This window comes from Balaenoptera acutorostrata, chromosome X (assembly GCF_949987535.1).
Source record: "Balaenoptera acutorostrata chromosome X, mBalAcu1.1, whole genome shotgun sequence".
Lineage (NCBI taxonomy): Eukaryota > Metazoa > Chordata > Mammalia > Artiodactyla > Balaenopteridae > Balaenoptera > Balaenoptera acutorostrata.
Window position 1 is genome coordinate 74587008 of NC_080085.1, and position 20908 is coordinate 74607915.

The 20908-nt window shown below is 37.0% G+C and overlaps 1 protein-coding gene across 1 annotated transcript in view; it reads left to right on the top strand.

The window, feature by feature from the left end:
• Positions 1-20908, top strand: part of DACH2 (dachshund family transcription factor 2) — a 648107-nt gene that overhangs the window by 247432 nt on the left and 379767 nt on the right. The window lies entirely within an intron of this gene.

Here is a 20908-nt window from a genome sequence, read left to right on the forward strand (position 1 = left end):
CAAATGGACATGACTTAAAAATTAATTGTCATTTCCTTGTAAGAAACCTCTTTCAAGGCCTTATTGTGTGTATGTATGTATGTTTTTGTGTGCTGTGGGCAGAGATGGTGGGGGCAGGGGGGACTGGCCAAACTAACATTTTCTCAAAGCCTCCTATGGGATGTAGTATACCTGCTTGTTGATATGTCTCAATAATACTCCTTTTGTTTTCAAAAGTTCTGGGCATCTGTGTATCTTTTCCATGTTATTACTCTAGGATAAAATGTAGAAATAATATGCATCATCCCTGGTAGTACCTTATGATTAGAAAAGAAGAAAGTGCAAGTAGTCATTGTCTTAAATAATGATTCAGTGTTTTTCATCGAACACTGTGATAAACAGTACTCCCCTAAAAATACCGGTCTCATAAATTTGCATTTTTGATTCTCTAAAAAAAAGAACATAAAACACTTAAAAATAAGCTTGCAACTATACCTCAATTAAAAAAAAAGAATTGAAAAAAAATAAGCTTGCTATTTCTCTAACTGAACTTTTAAAAATCATTAAAGCTACTATGTGGTAGAAAATGTATTTAATGACAATATGATCTTTGTATCTTCAATGATACAAAAAACTAAAAAAACCTAATGTGTTTTGGGTATTAGGTCCTAGGTAATGCAAAATTATATGAGTAGTAGTCCTTGTCACAGTAGAATTAGGGAGAAGGTCATGTAAACTAATAATTTCAATTTCATTAAAGTATGATAGAGACTATAATACAAGTACATACAAGGTGCTATAATATCACAGAATGGGAACAACTAAATCAATTTGTTAAGTTGGGTAATGCTCATAGAGATTTGAGTTATGTCTTATAGGCTGAGTGTTGGACAGATGGAGAATCAGAGGAAAAACATCCTCTGTAGACAGATATACACTGATGAGAAAGGACCTGGTATGCTAGGGGGAATAGCAATTAAGTGGAAGAGACTGGAGCAGAGATTTAAGATGGGAGACTTATAGGCGATACAGTTAGAGGTAGAAAGAGTGGGAAAAACCAGCTTGTGAAGCTATCTTGTTTAACAGTTTAGGATTTTCCCTATAGACCAATGGTTTTCCAAAGGGTCTTTCAAGGACTTTCCTTACTGGCTGACATGGGATTGGGGAAGTACTTCTAGGTTCCCCACTTCTGCCTCAGAATTTTACATGTTCTATTTCATATAGGATTTTGTTCAAATAAAAAAAAAAGCTGCTGTAGGTAAAAGGAACCACTGATAAGTAACTGAGTAAATGCTTTAAAAACAATTGCTGTTGAAGGTAAGTAGCAATGAAGGGAGAAATACTGAGGACCTGAGTTGAGGAGAATTCAGTAGAGTAGAAAAGAGATTCATAGTTGCTTCATAATTAGAATTAATCAAACTTGATAACTGATCAAAATAGAGAGCGAGAGGATGAAATCTAGGATGATTCATGTCTAGCCTAGGTTATAAGTTGGATGATTATGTCATTAGCTAAGATAGAGAATTTAGGAATAGACTCAGGCTTTGGGGATTAGATAATGATTTTTTAGACTTTAAATATTTATAAACAAATTCTGATACAAGAAGAAAGCAGCCCTGTACATATAAATGAATATAGAGGGCATAACAGTGCCTGAAATATATTACCTTGGTGCTCAATAAATGATAATCTATTTATTGACTTCTGAAATACATTGACAGAGCCTAGAATCAGTACCATGTAAATAATCAGATCTGTGTCCTGATGAAAGATGTATCCTGTGTAGATGGAAGAAAAAAAAGGATTTTATAATTGCTTTGAGGCTAATGTACTCTTGAGTAAACTTCGGTACCTTATCTGTCGAGAAAAACCTGTAATATATATTAAGTTTCTATTATGTACCAGACATGGGTGCTAAGTGTTTTATATACACTTCATTTAATCTTATAGTAACCTTATGAATATTGTCTTCATTTTTCAAGTAAACAATGTATGGCTCAGTGAGTTTAAATTAATTGCTTGAGGTTACAGAGCAACTGAGTGGCAGAACTGGGTTTCAGACCCTGGTGTTTTAAAGTCCAGGGCCCATACTTTTTCCTCATCATCATGATGTCTTATAGTAAATGTTAAAATCCAGTTTGAGGTTTTCATTCCCTCCTAGTTTATTTGGCATGTATGCTTCAATTCCTACAAGATAACGGAGCCTCCTTCCTTGGATTAGAGCCTTGGCCTTCTGTCTTACAACTTGGATTTACCACAGTGAGAATTATTGGAAAAAAAAAAAAGACTCCTCAATTCATAACCCTTTGCTTGTGCCTAGAATGAGATGATAGAGATAGATAAAGGACTGAGTAGGGAAAGGCATGAATACTTCAGTCTAAATGGCAGACAGTAGAAAAATCATTAAACGGGAAGGAAGAAGAATCTGCACAGCTCTATAGTAATTTCTCTTCTTAGAATACATTAATTTATTTTACATGCTCAAGGATATCCTACTCACTTCCAGTCATATAAGAAGAAAACTGCTCTGTAAGCCAAGTAGAAATAATTCTGGGATTATGCATTATTTTGCATTAGACACACTTCTTCACTCCTCCATTAGCAAAGATAATTGAGAGAGAATCAATTCTCAATTTAGCTATCAGTAAGTTTCATATTTGGCATTACACTTACTATCCATTACAAACTTAACTTTCATTAATTTTGCTTAAATATACTTTTGAAGAATTCAGTTGATATTTTTAATATGATCTGTTATGGGTTGAGAATTATCCTTTTTTTCCCAAATGATTGTTAAAATGCTTTACAGTATTTTCCTGTTTCAGGTCCTTATGTCTCAACATTTTTTTTGTAAAGAAAGAGATAATATTTTACAGCTCTGTATAATTTTACATACAACTGTCAAATTAATTATTGATAAGAGTCTGCTGTTACCTTCTGTTTCAATGTCATATGTCTGGAGAAGCCTCTTTGAACCCTGCTGAGTTTGCCTAAGTAAATGAAAGTTATTCTCGATTTGTTTATATTATTTCTTTGCATTTGCAATTTTAAAATGGGGTCTAAGGGTAACAAAATACAATGATCATGAGATCTCTTTTTAAATATAGTGATGTTTTTGTATGTTATTTTTGCCTTTAAATTGTTATTTTCCCCCCAACAGTTGCAAGCAAAAAAATGCAAGTAAAAAGGTTTAGAAATGGTTAAGTCATCATGCTTAGATTTGAGAAGAGTTCTCTATTATTCATATAGCTTGACATGTAAATTCTTAAAAATGCAGAGTAATATCAGGTATGCCATATTGTTTTATCTGCTTAGCATAAAGGTATTTCAAATTTTCTACTTTATGTGATTTTATTTCCTTTTTTGATGTGTATCGTTTTTCCATTTCAAAGATGTTTATTTTCCTCTTCGTTATATTTCCTCTATATAATGGAAACTGATTCATTCAAACTCCACTAATTCAGATCTTGAGATAATTCAGAGAGTGGGTATGCTAAAGTCTCTGGTATTAATAAACGTATCTCATTTAGCAAATGAAAAGTATAAATAAAAATGTGTGTGTGTGTGTGTGTGCATTGGTGTAGGGTCATTAAAATACTTGGGAAATTTAACTGTTCTTAGGTATCTGAAAATTACTTCAAAAATTAATTTCTATATGTATAATCAGCATACTAATTACTGATGATAATTCTTTTTTCACTAAGATAGGACCCACATGTGCTATTCTTGACAATATTGTCTGATATCCATTTAGAGATTATATCTATGTAACTATAGGCCAAGAGATATAGTATGTATGTATATATGTATGTATCTATCATCAATTAATATCTATCTATAGATAAAAATGTATATAATTCATGATTTTCATTTAACATATGTTTCTTTTTTTAAATTGGAGTATAATTGCTTTACAATCTTGTGTTAGTTTCTGCTGTACAATGAAGTGAATCAGCTATATGTATACCTATATCCCCTCCTTCTTGGACTTCCCTCCCACACACCCCCATCCCACCCATCTAGGTAGTGACAGAGCACTGAGCTGAGCTTCCTGTGCTTTATAGTGTGTTCCCACTAGCTATCTATTTTATGCATAGTAGTGTATATATGTCAATCCTAATCTCCCAATTCATCCCACCCTCCCCTTCCCCTCCTGTGTCCACATATCCGTTCTCTATGTCTACATCTCTATTCCTGTCCTGCAATAGGTTCCTCTGTACCATCTTTCTAGATTCCACATATATGTGTTAATATATGATATTTGTTTTGCTCTTTCTGACTTACTTCACTCTGTATGACAGACTCTAGCTCCATCAACATCTCTACAAATAACCCAATTTCGTTCCTTTTTATGGCTGAGTAATATTCCATTGTATATATGTACCACATCTTCTTTATCCATTCATCTGTTGTTGAACATTTAGGTTGTTTCCATGTCCTGGCTATTGGAAATAGTGCTGCAATGAAACTTGGGGTACATGTGTCCTTTTGAATTATGGTTTTCTCAGGGTATATGCCTAGTAGTGGGATTGCTGGGTCGTATGGTAGTTCTATTTTTAGTTTTTTAAGGGACCTCCATACTGTTCTCCACAGTGGCTGTATCAATTTACATTCCCACCAACAGTGCAAGAGGGTTCCCTTTTCTCCACACCCTCTCCAGCATTTATTGTTTGTAGATTTTTTGATGCTGGCCATTCTGACCGGTGTGAGGTGATACCTCATTGTAGTTTTGATTTGCATTTCTCTAATAATTAGTGATGTTGAGCATCTTTTCATGTGCCTCTTGTCCATCTGTATGTCTTCTCTGGAGAAATGTCTATTTAGGTCTTCTGCCCATTTTTTAATTGGGTTGTTTGTGTTTTTGATATTGAGCTCCATGATCTGTTTGTATATTTTGGAGATTAATCCTTTGTTGCTTCTTTTGCAAATATTTTCTCCCATTCTGAGGTTGTCTTTTCATTAACATATGTTTCTTGAACATCTGTTCTGCACCAAACAATATGAGAAAACATTACAGCACATTGAAATAAAATTCATTTGGTGAGTCAGATTTTTCTCAAATTCCATCCAGCCTTTTATTGAGTTACTAAAAAATGATGAAATTTAATTTTTTTTTGCCTTCATATATTGCACTGCTGATATTCTCATCTCATGTTTCTGTCTCTGTTTCTATTGTGCAATCTGTGTCTTAATTCCCTGATAGGTAATTAATACAAAATAATCCTATTACCTAGTATTTTCTGTAAAATATTTTGGGTTATAGAGGGAAAAAGAAGAAGGACTTTTATCCCCATCTTTCTCTGCAGATCTGGAGAAGTGCTAATATCCCTGGATCACACTCAAAGCACGGATTAGTCATGTGTGCCTTTGAATTTCCCAAAATATGACTACTCCCCTTTCCTCAGTTTATGAACCATTTCAAACAGACAGACATGGAATTTGGCCTGAGAGAGACTTAAACTGACAGCTTACAAGGAAGTAATAAAGTGCTTCAAATGAAATTCCTGTAGTGTTCACTCTTTAAAAGATAGCAGATTCTTCATCTGTTTGGTTTTTTTTTTCTTCGAGTTCTATTGTGACAAAATATTTTTAGGAATTTCAGCTGCCATCCAACTCCCTGGGAAACTGAGCCTGTGAATATCCAATCCTGTAATAGTAGCTACAACAATCAGCTCAGGATTGGAAGAGCCATAAGTAGAATCCTGCCAGGTCTTTGCAGTGAGATGTTAGCTTCATGATATGGTATAATGCCAGTTAGCCTGATAGCATGATTGGAATCAGCACCCTTCCCTTTTCAAGATGCATTTCATATTCTTATTCAGTTGGCTTGGATGCTAAGAAGTGGTCATAAGGAGGACAGAGTGGTCCTAGGCCTTTCTTCTGTGAGTGTAAGACAGGAGAGATCTATCTAGAAAGAACCAAACCAACCTTTTTAATGGTCAACTTAAGACATTTCTGTTTCTGTGACTATCTTTGACTTTTTCAATGAGTAATATTGTAAGGCATGCTTCATGTCACACAAATGGTAACTGCTTTTATGTCATTGCCTTTTCTTTGTTTCTCGTGTGTCCAGGAAGAACCATTGGCCTAATAGGAGCCAGAGTTGAATGACTAAAATTTTCTAATATGGAGTTTAGACTAACATACAATTTCGGTATCTCCACTAAACAAAAAGATTAACTACATCAGTTTAATAACAGGAACTTCATTCATTATATTAGCTAAATCTGAGTTTCCAAAACACTGATTTCTATATTTGCCAGTGCTTTTTTTCTATATATATTATAATTATCCTAACCTAAAAATGTCTCCACCCAATTTTTTAGACGCCTGTGAATCATTTTTGTATTATATTGATGGCTCATAGAGCAAAAGCCATTGCTTATTTCCAGTGTAGGTGGAGAAGAAAACTTGGAATTTAAGCAAACCTTACAGGATGATGATGGTGATGATGATGATGATAAGCTTTATAGTGCTTTATTAAGTGCTCCCAAATCTTTAGTGTGTGTCTATGTGTATGTAGGTAGCTAAACTTTTAGTTTTAAAAAAGAACACTTTTCAAGGTCCATCCATGTTGTCATGAATGATGGGATTTTATTCTTTTTTACAGGTGAGTAGTATTCCATTTTATATGTATACCACTTCTTCATTATGCATTCATCTCTTGATGGGAACGTAGGTTTCTTCCGTATCTTGGCTATTGTAAATAATGCTGCAATGAATATAGGGGTATAAATATCTTTTTAAAATAGTGTTTTTGTTTTCTTTGGATAAATCTCCAGGAGTGGAATTGCTGGATCATATGGTAGTTCTATTTTTAATTTTTTGAGGAACCTTCATACTATTTTCCATAATGGCTACACCAATTACATTCCCACCAGCAATGCAAAGGGGTTTGCTATTCTCCACATCCTTGCCAATACTCGTTTTTTGTTGTCTTTTTCATAATAGCCATCCTGATAGGTGTGAGGTGATACCTCATTGTGATTTTGATTTGAGTTTCCCTGATGAATAGTGGTGTTGAGCATTTTTTCATGTGCTTGTTGGCAATCTGTATGCTTTCCTTGGAAAAATGTCTACACAGATTTAATCAGGTTGTTTGTTCTTTTGATGTTGAATTGTATGAATTTTTTGTATATTTTTGGATATGAACTCCTTATCAGATATATCCTTTGAAAATATGTTCTCCCATTCAGTAGGTGACATTTACGTTCTGTTGATAGTTCCCGTCACTGTACAAAAGCTTTTTACTTCGATGTAGTCCCATGTGTTTATTTTGCTTTTGCTTCCCTTGCCCGAGGAGATGTATCAAAAAAATATTATTAAAACCGATGTCAAAGAGCTTATTGCCTGTGTTTTCTTCTAGGAGTTTTATAGTTTCAGGTCCTACATTTAAGTCTTCAATCCATTTTGAATTTATATTTGTTCATGGTGTGAGATAGTAATCCAGTTTGATTCCTTTGCAAGTAACTGTTAAGTTTCTCAACACAATTTACTGAAAAGGTTGCCTTTTCACCATTGTATGTTCTTACATTCTCTGTTGTAGATTAATCGATCATAAGTGTATGGGTTTATTTCTGGGCTCTCTATTCTGTACCATTGATCTATGTGTCTGTATTTGTGCCAGTACCATACAGATAGGATTACTATAGTTTTGTAGTATAGTTTGAAATCAGGAGTGTGACATCTCCAGTTTTGTACTTTTTTTTACTTAATATTGGTTTAGCTATTTGGGGTCATTTGTGTTTCCACACAAATTTTAGAATTTGTATTCTAATTCAAACAATGAATTATTTATTACACTTCTATGAAAAATGCCATTTGTATTTTGATAGGGATTGCATTGAATCTGTAGATTGCCTTGGGTAGTATGGTCATTTTAACAATATTAATTCTTCCAGTCCATGAACATGGTATATTTTCCATCTGTTTGTGTCATCTTCAATCTTGTTCATCAGTGTCTTATAGTTTCTTTGAACAGGTCTTTTCCTACTTAGATTTATTCCTTGGCATTTTATACATTTTGATGCGATTGTAAATGGGATTGTTTTAATTTCTCTTTCTGATAGTTCATTGTTAGTGTCTAGAAATGCAACAGGTTCCTATATATTAATTTTGTATCCTGCAACTTTACTGAATTCATTGATGAGTTCTAGTATTTTGGTGGTATCTTTAGGATTTTCTGTATATATTATAATGCCATCTGCATAGTAACAGTGACAGTTTTATTTCTTCCATTCCAATCTGGATTCCTTATATTTCTTTTTCTTCTCTGATTGCAGTGGCTAGGACTTCCAAAACTATGTTGCATAAAATCAGTGAGAGTGGGCATACTTGTCTTGTTCCTGATTTTAGAGGATATACTTTCAGTTTTTCACTGTTGAGTATGATGTTAGCTGTGGGCTTGTCATATAAGGCCTTTATTAGGTCAAGGTTTGTTGCCTCTATGCCCATTTTGTGGAGAGTTCTTATAATAAATGGATGTTGACTTTTTAAAAAAATGTTTCATTGAAGTTTAGGTGATTTACGTTTTCTGTATTTCTACTGTACAGCTAAGTGATTCAGTTATACATATATATATACATATATATGTGTATGTATATATATATATATATATGTGTATATATATATATAATATATATATATATATATATATATATATATATATATATATATATATATATACATTCTTTTCATATTCTTTTCCAGTATGGTTTATCACAGGATATTGAATATAGTTCCCTGTGCTATGCAGTAGGACCTTGCTGTTTTTTTTTTTCTTTTTTAACATCTTTTTTGGAGTATAATTGTTTTACAATGGTGTGTTAGTTTCTGCTTTATAACAAACTGAATCAGCTACACATATACATATATTCGCATATTTCCCCCCTCTTGCATCTCCCTCACACCCTCTATAACCCACCCCTCTAGATGGTCACAAACCACTAAGCTGATCTCCCTGTGCTATGTGGCTGCTTCCCACTAGCTATCTATTTTAAATTTCAAGTATATATAAGTCCATGCAACACTCTCATTTCTTCCCAGATTACCATTCTGCTCCCCATGTCCTCAAGTCCATTCTCTACATCTGCATCTTTATTCCTGTCCTGCCCCTAGGTTCTTCAGATCCATTTTTGTTTTAGATTCCATATATACATGTTAGCATACGGTATTTGTTTTTCTCTTTCTGACTTACTTCACTCTATATGACAGACTCTAGGTCCAACCACCTCACTACAAATAACTCAATATCATTTCTTTTTATGGCTGAGTAATATTCCACTGTATATATGTGCCACATCTTCTTTATCCATTCATCTGTTAATGGACACTTACGTTGCTTCCATGTCCTAGCTATTGTAAATAGAGCTGCAATGAACATTGTGGTACATGACTCTTTCTGAATTATGGTTTTCTCAGGGTATATTCCCAGTAGTGGGATTGCTGGGTCGTATGGTAGTTCTATTTTTAGTTTTTTAAGGACCCTCCATACTGTTCTCCATAGTGGCTGTATCAATGCACATTCCCACCAACAGTGTATGAGGGTTCCCTTCTCTCCACACCCTCTCCAGCATTTATTGTTTGTAGATATTTTCATGAAGGCCATTCTGACAAGTGTGAGATGATACCTCATTGTGGTTTTGATTTGCATTTCTCTAATGATTAATGATGTTGAGCATTATTTCATGTGTCTGTTGGCAATCTGTATATCTTTTTTGGAGAAATGTCTATTTATGTCTTCTGTCCATTTTTGGATTGCACTGTTTGTTTTTTTGATATTGAGCTGCATGAGCTGCTTGTAAATTTTGGAGATTAATCCTTTGTCAGTTGCTTCATTTGCAAATATTTTATCCCATTCTGAGGGTTGTCTTTTCCTCTTGTTTATGGTTTCCTTTGCTGTGCAAAACCTTTTAAGTTTCATTAGATCCCATTTGTTTATTTTTGTTTTTATTTCCATTTCTCTAGGAGCTGGGTCAAAAAGGATCTTGCTGTGATGTATGTCATAGACTGTTCTGCCTATGTTTCCCTCTCAGAGTTTGATAGTGTCTGGCCTTACATTTAGGTCTTTAATCCATTTTGAGTTTATTTTTGTGTATGGTGTTAGGAAGTGTTCTGATTTCATTCTTTTACATGTAGCTGTCCAGTTTTCCCAGCACTGATTATTGAAGATGCTGTCTTTTCTCTATGGTATATTCTAGCCTCCTTTATCAAAGATAAGGTGACCATATGTGCATGGGTTTATCTCTGGGCTTTCTATCCTGTTCCATTGATCTATATTTCTGTTTTTGTGCCAGTACCATACTGTCTTGATTACTGTAGCTTTGTAGTATAGTCTGAAGTCCAGGAGCCTGATTCCTCCAGCTCTGTTTGTCTTTCTCAAGATTGCTTTGGCTATTCGGGGTCTTTTGTGTTTCCATAGAAATTGTGAAATTTTTGGTTCTAGTTCTGTGAAAAATGCCAGTGGTAGTTTGATAGGGATTGCATTGAATCTGTAGATAGCTTTGGGTAGTAGAGTCATTTTCACAATGTTGATTCTTCCAATCCAAGAACATGGTATATCTCTCCATCTATTTGTATCGTCTTTAATTTCTTTCATCAGTGTCTTATAATTTTCTGCATACAGGTCTTTTGTCTCCTTAAGTAGGTTTATTCCTAGATATTTTATTCTTTTTGTTGCAATGGTAAATGGGAGTGTTTTCTTAATTTCACTTTCAGATTTTTCATCATTAGAGTATAGGAATGCCAGAGATTTCTGTGCATTAATTTTGTATCCTGCTACTTTACCAAATTCATTGATTAGCTCTATTAGTTTTCTGGTAACATCTTTAGGATTCTCTATATACAGTATCGTGTCATCGGCAAACAGTGACAGCTTTACTTCTTTTCCGATTTGGATTCCTTTTATTTCCTTTTCTTCTCTGATTGCTGTGGTAAAACTTCCAAAACTATGTTGAATAATAGTGGTGAGAGTGGACAACATTGTCCTGTTCCTGATCTTAGTGGAAATGGTTTCAGTTTTTCACCATTGAGGATGATGTTGGCTAAGGGGTTGTCATATATGGCCTTTATTATGTTGAGGTAGGTTCCCTCTATGCCTACTTTCTGGAGCCTTTTTATCACACATGAGTGTTGAATTTTGTCGATAACTTTCTCTGCATCTCTTGAGATGATTATATGGTTTTTCTCCTTCAATTTGTTAATATGGTGTATCACACTGATTGATTTGTGTATATTGAAGAATCCTTGCATTCCTGGGATAAACTCCACTTGACCATGCTGTATGATCCTTTTAATGTGCTGTTTGATTCTGTTTGCTAGTATTTTTTTGAGGATTTTTGCATCTATGTTCATCGGTGCTATTGGCCTGTAGTTTTCTTTTTTGTGTGACATCTTTGTCTGGTTTTGGTATCAGCGTGGTGGTGGCCTTGCAGAATGTGTTTGGGAGGCTTCCTCCCGCTGCTATATTTTGGAAGAGTTTGAGAATAATAGATGTTAGCTCTTCTGTAAATGTTTGATAGAATTCACCTGTGAAGCCATCTGGTCCTGGGCTTTTGTTTGTTGCAAGATTTTTAATCACAGTTTCAATTTCAGTGCTTGTCATTGGTCTTTTTATATTTTCTGTTTCTTCCTGGTTCAGTCTCAGAAGGTTGTGCTTTTCTAAGAATTTGTCTGTTTCTTTCAGGTTGTCCATTTTATTGGCATATAGTTGCTTATAGTAATCTCTCATGATCCTTTGTCTTTCTGCAGTGTCAGTTGTTACTTCTCCTTTTTCATTTCTAATTCTATTGATTTGAGACTTCTCCCCTTTTTTCTTGATGTGTCTGGCTAATGGTTTATCAATCTTGTTTATCTTCTCAAAGAAAGAACTTTTAGGTTTATTGATGTTTGCTATTGTTTCCCTCATTTCTTTTTCATTGATTTCTGGTCTGATATTTATGATTTCTTTCCTTCTACTAACTTTGGGGTTTCTTTTGTTCTTCTTTCTTTAATTGCTTTAGGTGTAAGGTTAGGTTGTTTATTTGAGATATTTCTTGTTTCTTGAGGTAGGATTGTACTACTTTAATCTTCCCTCTTAGAACGCCTTTTGCTGCATCCCATAGGTTTTGGGTCATCGTGTTTTCATTGTCATTTGTCTCTAGGTATTTTTTGATTTCCTCTCTGATTTCTTCAGTGATCTCTTGGTTATTTAGTAGTGTATTGTTTAGCCTCCATGTGTTTGTATTTTCTACAGAATTTTTCCTGTAATTGATATGTAGTCTCATAGCGTTGTGGTCACAAAAGACACTTGATACAATTTCAATTTTCTTAAATTTACAAAGGCTTGACTTGTGACCCAAGATATCATCTATCCTGGAGAATGTTCCATGAGCACTTGAGAAGAAAGTATATTCTGTTGTTTTTGGATGGAATGTCCTATAAATATCAATTAATTCCATCTTGTTTAATGTGTCATTTATTTTTTTTTTTTATTTTTTTTTTTAATGAGGATCTTGAATCAGATGCGTATGTTTGATTGATTGATTGATTGATTGATTGATTTTGGCTGTGTTGCGTCTTCGTTTCTGTGCGAGGGCTTTCTCCAGTTGTGGCAAGCGGGGGCCACTCTTCATCGCGATGCGCGGGCCTCTTTCGTTGCGGAGCACAGGCTCCAAACGCGCAGGCTCAGCAGTTGTGGCTCACGGGCCCAGCCGCTCCGCGGCATGTGGGATCTTCCCAGGCCAGGGCTCGAACCCGTGTCCCCTGCATTAGCAGGCAGACTCTCAACCACTGCGCCACCAGGGAAGCCCTAATGTGTCATTTAAATCTTGTGTTTCCTTATTTATTTTCATTTTGGATGATCTGTCCATTGGTGAAAGTGTGGTGTTAAAGTTCCCTACTATGATTGTGTTACTGTTGATTTCCCCTTTTATGGCTGTTAGCATTTGCCTTATGTATTGAGGTGCTCCTTTGTTGGGTGCATAAATATTTCCATTTGCTAAATCTTCTTCTTGGATTGATCCCTTGATCATTATGTAGTGTCCTTCTTTGTCTCTTGTAATTGTCTTTATTTTAAAGTCTATTTTGTCTTATATGAGAATTGCTACTCCAGCTTTCTTTTGATTTCCATTTGCATGGAATATCTTTTTCCATCCCCTCACTTTCAGTCTGTATGTGTCCCTAGGTCTGAAGTTTGTCTCTTACAGACAGCATATATATGGGTCTTGTTTTTGTATCCATTCAGCCTGTCTTTGTCTTTTTGTTGGAGCATTTAATGCATTTACATTTAAGGTAATTATTAATATGTGTGTCCCTATTACCATTTTCTTAATTCATTTGGGTTTGTTATTGTAGGTCTTTTCCTTCTCTTGTGTGTCCTGCCTAGAGAAGTTCCTTTAGCATTTGTTGTAAAGTTTGTTTGGTGGTGCTGAATTCTCCTATCTTTTGCTTGTCTGTAACAGTTTTAATTTCTCTGTCAAATCTGAATGAGTTCCTTGCTGGGTAGAGTAATCTTGGTTGTAGGTTTTTCCCTTTCTTCACTTTATATATGTCCTGCCACTCCTCTCTGCCTTGCAGAGCTTCTGCTGAAAAACCAGCTGTTATCCTTATGGGGATTCACTTGGATGTTATTCGTTGCTTTTCCCTTGCTGCTTTTAATATTTTTTCTTTTTATTTAATTTTTGATAGCTTGATTAATATGTGTGTTGGCGAGTTTCTCCTTGGATTTATCCTGTATGGGACTCTCTGCACTTCCTGTACTTGATTAACTATTTCTTTCCCTTATTAGGGAAGTTTCAACTACAATCTCTTCAAATATTTTCTCAGTCCCTTTCTTTTTCTCTTCTTCTTCTGGGACCCTTATAATTTGAATGTTGGTGCTTTTAATGTTGTCGCAGAGGTCTCTGAGACTTTCCTCGATTCTGTTCATTTTTTTTTTTTCTTATTCTGTTCTGTGGTAATTATTTCCACTATTTTATCTTCCAGGTTACTTACCCTTTCTTCTGCCTCAGTTATTCTGCTATTGATTTCTTCTAGAGAATTTTTAATTTCATTTATTGTGTTGTTCATCCCTGTTTGTTTGCTCTTTAGTTCTTCTAGGTCCTTGTTAAACATTTCTTGAATTTTCTCCATTCTATTTCCAAGATTTTTGATCGTCTTTACTATCATTACTCTGATTTCTTTTTCAGGTAGGCTGCCTATTTCTTCTTCATTTGTTTGTTTTGATGGGTTTTTACCTGCTCCTTCATCTGCTGTGTGTTTCTCTGTCTTCTCATTTTGCGTAACTTACTGTGTTTTGGGGTCTCCTTTTTGCAGGCTGCAGGTTCATAGTTCCCGTTGTTTTTCGTGTCTGCCCCACGTGGGTAACTTTGGTTCAGTGGGTTATGTAGGCTTCCTGGTGGAGGGGATTGGTGCCTGTGTTCTGGTGGATGAGGCTGGATCTTGTCTTTTGGTGTGCAGGACTGCGTCTGGTAGTGCGTTTTGGGGTCCCTGTGACCGTATTATGATTTTAGGCAGCCTCTCTGCTAATCGGTGGCATTGTTTTCTGGTCTTGCTAGTTGTTTGGCATAGGTTGTCCAGCACTGTAGCTTGCTGGTCGTTGAGTGGAGCTAGGTCTTAGCATTCACATGGAAATCTCTGGGATGGCTTTTGCCATTTGTTATTTTGTGGAGCCAGGAGGTCTCTGGTGGACCAATGTCCTGAACTCGGTTCTCCCAATTCGGAGGCTCAGGCTTTACTCCCGGCCGTATCACCAAGACCCTGTCAGCCACATGGCTCAGAATAAAAGGGAGAAAAAAAGAAAAAAAGAAAGAAAATAATAAAATAAAATAGTTATGAAAATAAAAAATTGTTAATAATTAAACAAATTAAAAAGTAATAACGAAAAAGAGAGAAAAAAAGAAAGAAGAGAGCAGCCAAACTACAAAACAAATCCACCAATGATAACAAGCACTAAAAACTATACTAGAAAACAAACAAACAAAGGAAAAAAACAAAAAAATGGACAGACAGAACCCCAGGACAAATGGTAAAAGCAAAGCTATACACACAAAATCACACAAAGAAGCACACACATACACACCCACAAAAGGGAAAAAGTTTAAAAATATATATATATATATAAAATAAAAGGAAGAGAGCAACCAGATCAATAAACAAATATACCAATCATAATACACTCTAAATACTAAACTAAGATAAACATAAAAACAAAAACAAATTAGATGCAGAAAGCTAACCCCAAGTCTACAGTTGCTCCCAAAATACACCACCTCAATTTTGGGATTATTCGTTGTCTATTCAGGTATTCCAGAGATGCAGGTACATCAAGTTGATTTTGGAGATTTTATCTGCTGCTCCTGAGGCTTCTGGGAGAAATTTCCCTTTCTCTTCTTTGTTCACACAGCTCCTGTGGTTCAGCTTTGGATTTGGCCCCGCTTCTGTGTGTAGGTCGCCTGAGGGTGTCTATTCTTCGCTCAGAGAGGACGGGGATAATGTAGCAGCTGATTAGGAGGCTCTGGCTCACTCTGGCTGGGGGCAAGGAGGGGTACGGAATGCGGGTGAGCCTGTGGCAGCGGAAACTGGTGTGACATTGCAACAGCCTGAGGTGCCCTGTGTGTTCTCCCGGGGAAGTTGTCCCTGGATCACAGGACCCTGGCAGTGGGGGGCAGCATAGACTCCCAGGAGGGGAGGTGTGGAGGGTGACCTGTGCTTGTACACAGGCTTCTTGGTGGCTGCAGCAACAGCCTTAGTGTTTCATGCCCGTCTCTAGTGTCTGCGCTGATAGCCGCGGCTCACGCCCATCTCTGGAGCTCGTTTAGGCGGTGCTCTGAATCCCCTCTCCTCGCACACCCTGAAACAATGGTCTCTTGCATCTTAGGCAGGTCCAGACTCTTTCCCGGCCTCCCTCTCGCCTAGCTGTGGTGCACTAGCCCCCTTCAGGCTGTGTTCACGCAGCCAGCCCCAGTCCTCTCCCTGGGATCTGACCTCCAAAGCCCGAGCCTGAGCTCCCAGCCCCCACCCGCCCCAGCGGGTGAGCAGACAAGCCTCTCAGGCTGGTGAGTGCTGGTCGCCACTGATCCTCTGTGCAGGAATCTCTCCACTTTGCCCTCTGCACCCTTATTGCTGCACTCTCCTCCATGGCTCTGAAGTTTCCCACCCCCCCACCCACTCCCTTTCTCCACCAGTGAAGGGGCTTCATAGTGTGTGGAAACTCTTCCTTCTTCACAGCTCCCTCCCAGAGGTGCAGGTCCCATCCCTATTCTTTTGTCTCTGTTTTTTCTTTTTTTTTTTTCCCTACCCTGGTACATGGGGAGTTTCTTGCCTTTTGGGAAGTCTGAGGTGTTCTGCCAGCATTCAGTAGGTGTTCTGTAGGAGTTGTTCCACATGTAGATGTATTTCTGATGTATTTGTGGGGAGGAAGGTGATCTCCACGTCTTACTCCTCCGCCATCTTGAAGGTGTCTCCTGGACCTTGCTGTTTGGGTGTTGAATGTTGTCAAAGGTTTTTCTGCATCTATTGAGATGATTATATGATTTTTATTTTTTAATTTGTTAATATGGGGTATCTCATTGATTGATTTGCAGATTTTGATCCATTCTTGCATCCCTGGGATAAATCCCACTTGATCATATTGTATTACCCTTTTAATGTATTGTTTAATGTATTGTTGTGGAGTTTTGCATCTATGATCATTAGTGATATTGGCCTGTGATTTTCTTTTTTTGGATATCTTTGTCTGGTTTTGTTATCACTGTGATGGTGGCCTCATAAAATGAAATTTGAAACATTCCTTCTTCAGCAGTTTTTTGGAATAGTTTGAGAAAGATGGGTGTTAACTCTTCTTTAAATGTTTATTAGAATTCACCTGTGAAGATATCTGGTCCTTGAATTTTGTTTGTTTTTGTTTATTACAGATTCTATTTTATTATTGGTAATTGGTCTGTTGGTATTTTCTATTTCTTTCTGGTTCAGTCTTGGGGGATTGTACATTTCTTGGAATTTGTCCATTTCTTATAGGTTGTCCATTTCTTATAGTTTGTCCATTTTATTTGTATATAATTGTTTGTAGCAATCTTTTATTATCATTTGTATTTCTGTGGTGTCAGTTGTGTCTTCTCTTTTGTTTCTAATTTTATTGATTTCAGCTCTCTCTCTTTTTTTCTTTATGAGTATCTCTAAAAGTTTATCAATTCTGTGTATCTTTTCAAAGAACCAGCTCTTAGTTTCATTGATCTTTTCTATTTGTTTTAGTCTCTATTTTGTTTATTTCTATTCTGATCTTTATGATATCTTTCTTTCGTTTAACTTTGAGTTTTGTTTGTTCTTCTTCTTCTTGTTACATTAGGTGTGAGGTTATGTTGTTTGATATTTTTCTTGTTTCCTGAGTTAGGCTTGTATAACTATGCAATTCCTTTTAGAAGTGCTTTTGCTGTGTTCCATAGTTTTTAGATTGTTCTGTTATAATTTTCATTTGTCTCCTGGTGTTTTATGATTTCTTCAGTGATCTATTGGTTGTTTAGTACTATGTTGTGTAGCCTCCACGTGTTTGTGTTTTTTTCTTGAAGGTGATTTCTAGTCTCATAGTGTTGTGGTCAGACAAGATACTTGATATAATTTCAGTTTTATCTAATTTATTGAGACATATTTTGGCCTTGCATGTGATATATCCTGGAGAATTGTTCCATGTGTACTTGAAAAAATATGTATTCTGCTGCTTTCGGGTGGAATAGTCTATATATATATTTCTTAAGTCCTTCTGGCCTAATGTGTCTTTAAAGGCCAATGGTTCCTTATTGATTTTCTTTGTGGATGTTGCGTCCATTGATGTACTAGGGGTGTTAAAGTCCCCTACTATTGTTGTACTATTATTTTCTTATTGTCAACTTCTCCCTTTATATCTGTTAATATTTGTTTTATGTGTTTAAGTGCACCTTTGTTGGGTGTATATATACTTACAATTGTTATGTCTTCTTGGATCTATGCCTTGATCATTGTGTAATGTCCGTCTTTGTCTCTCGTTATTCTTTGTTTTAAAGTCTATTTTGATGGATATAAGTATTGCTACCCTGGCTTTCTTTTCATTCCCATTAGCTGTAATAACTTTTTCCATTCCCTTACTTTCAGCATGTGTGTGTCTTTAGATCTGAAGTGAGTCTCTTGTACACAGCATATATATAGGTCTTGTTTTTGTATCCATTTAGCCACTCTATGTCTTTTGATTGGAGCATTTAGTTCATTGACATTTAAAGTAATTATTGATAGGTATGTACTTATAGTTATTGGTTTGTTTTTGTAGTTCTCTTTTGTTCCTTTCTTCTTCTTTTGCTCTCTTCCCTTGTGATTTGATGACTATCTTGAGTGTTGTGTTTGGATTTCTTTCTTTCTGTGTGTGTGTGTGCATGTGTGTGTGTGTGTGTCTATTATAGATTTTTGGTTTCTGGTTACTATGAGGTTTATATATCACAATCTCTCTCTCTCTCTCTTCAATTATTTGTTTCTGATTTCGTAAGTTTAAACACATTTTAACAACCTTGCATTTTAACTCCACCCCTCCATGTTTACCATTTTTGATATCATATTTTACATCATTTTTGAGTGTATCCCTTCACTATGTATTGTGTATATAGATGATTTCATTCCTTTTCTCTTTTAACCTTTCTACTATCTTTATACATGCTTGATTTTTTACCTTTACTGTATATTTGCCTTTACCCATGAGATTTTTCCTTTTATAATTTTCATATTTCTACTGTGTCCTTTTGTTTTTCATTTAAAGAGGTCTGTTTATTTCTTGCAAAGCTGCTTTTGTGGTGCTGAACTCTTTTAGCTTTTGCTTGTCTGTAAAACTTCTGTTCTTTCCATCAAATCTGAATGAAAGCTTTGTTTGGTAGAGTATTCTTGGCTGTAGGTTTTTCCTTTTCATCAGTTCAAATATTTCATGCCACTCCCTTCTAGTCTTTAGATTTTCTGCTGAAAAGTCAGTTGATAGCCTTATGGTCATTTCCTTGTACCTAACTGACTGCTTTTTCTCTCACTGCTTTTTAATATTCTCTCTTTATCTTTAATTTTTGCTATCTTAATTACAAAGTGTCTTGGTGTGGTCCTCTTTGGATCGGCCCTGTTTTGGACTCTCTCTGCTTCCTGTACATGGATGTCTGTTTCCTTTCCCAGTTTAGGGAGGTTTTCAACTAGTATGTCTTCAAATATGTTCTCTGCCACTTTCTCTTCTCCTCCTGGGACCCCTATAATGCAAATGTTAATATGCTTGATGTTGTAAGTGTTTCTTAAACGGTCCTTATTTCTTTTTATTCCTTTTCCTTTTTTCTGTTCAGCTTCAGTGATTTATGCTAATCTGTCTTCCCACTCACCGATCAGTTCCTCTATATCATCTGAACTACTGATTATTCCTTCTAGTGTATTTAAATATTTCAGTTATTGTATTCTTCATCTCAGTTTGGTTCTTCTTTATATTTTCTAGCACTTTATTAAAAACTTCTATCTTCTCACTCTGTTCATCCATTCTTCTCCTGAGTTCTTTGAGCATCTTTATGATCATTATGTTGAACTCTTTATTGGGTAGATTGCTTATCTCCACTTCACTTAGTTCTTCTTCTGGGGTTTTATCTTTTTTCTTCAATAGGAACATATTTCTCTGTTGCCTCATTTTGCCTAATTTGTTGTTTTTATTTCTATGTATTGGTAGGTTGATTACTTTTCTAGACCTTGGAGAAGTTGCCTTTTATAAGAGACCTCCTATGCTTCCCAGTAGCACACTCCCCTCTGCTCATCAGAGTTATATGCTCTAGGGGTGTCCCCTATGTGGACTGTGTGGATCCTTCTGTTATGACAGGCTGCCTACTGTGGTTGGTCTGGTAGGTGTGACTGACCCCCATTCCAGTTGTTTGCCAGGCCTTGCCTTGTGCAGAGGCTGTCAGTGCTGGTGGGCAGGGCTGGGTTTGGAGCTGCTGCTGGGCAGAGACAGGTTCCGGAGTAAATGGTTGTGGCCTTTGGAGCTCTGGATCTACTGTTGGCCTGCTGGTGGATGGGGCTGGTTTCTGACATGGTTGGCTGCAGGTTCCATGGTGTTGAAAGCTGGTGTTGACCTCCTGGTGAGTGGGACTGGATCCTGGGCCAGCTGGCTGTGGGATCCAAGGTGTCTCAGAGCTGGCATTGGCCTGCTGGTGGGTGGGGCATTGCAAAGACATGTCCTGGGGCTGGTGTCAGCCTGTTGGTGGGGGCAGGGGCTGAGGCCCAGGGCATCCCAGAGCTAGCGCTCGCCTGCTGGTGGGGTTTTTGGCTGCAGGACCCTGAGGTCCTGGAGCTGGTGTTGGTCTGCTGGTGGGTACAGCCAGATCCCAGGGTGGCTGCCTGAGGGGCCCAAGGTTGCCAAATCTCCTGTTGGCATGCTGTTGGGCAGAGCTGGGTCCCAGAGAGTCCCAGAGTTGGTGCTACCCTGCTGGTGTCTGGGCTGTTTCCTGACATAGTAAGCTATGTGGCTGTGGTGGTCCTAGGTCTGGTGCCTGCCCACTGGTGTGTGAGGCTGTTCCCAGGACTAGTTCTGGCCCATTGGTGGGTGGAGCTGTGTCCTGAGTTCTCTGGCTACAGGGTCCTCAGAGTCCCGATGCTAGTGCCATTGTACTAGTGTGTGAACCCAGGTCTTGTGACCTCTGGTGGGCAAGGCTGGGTCCTGGCACTAGTAAGCTAGAGTGAGGATTCCAAAAAGGCACTTGCCAGCACTGGAGTCCTTGATGTAGAACAGGCTTCCAAAAATAGCTGCCTCCAGTGTCTGTATCCTCAGGGTGGGCTCCAGTTGCCTCCTGCGTCTCCTGGAGGTTCTCCACGATAAGCAGGTAGGTCTGACCCAGGTTCCTGTCAAATTACTGCTTTTGCCCTGTGTCCTGGAGCACATGAGGTTTTGTGTGAGTCCTTTAAGTGTGGAGTTTATTTCCCA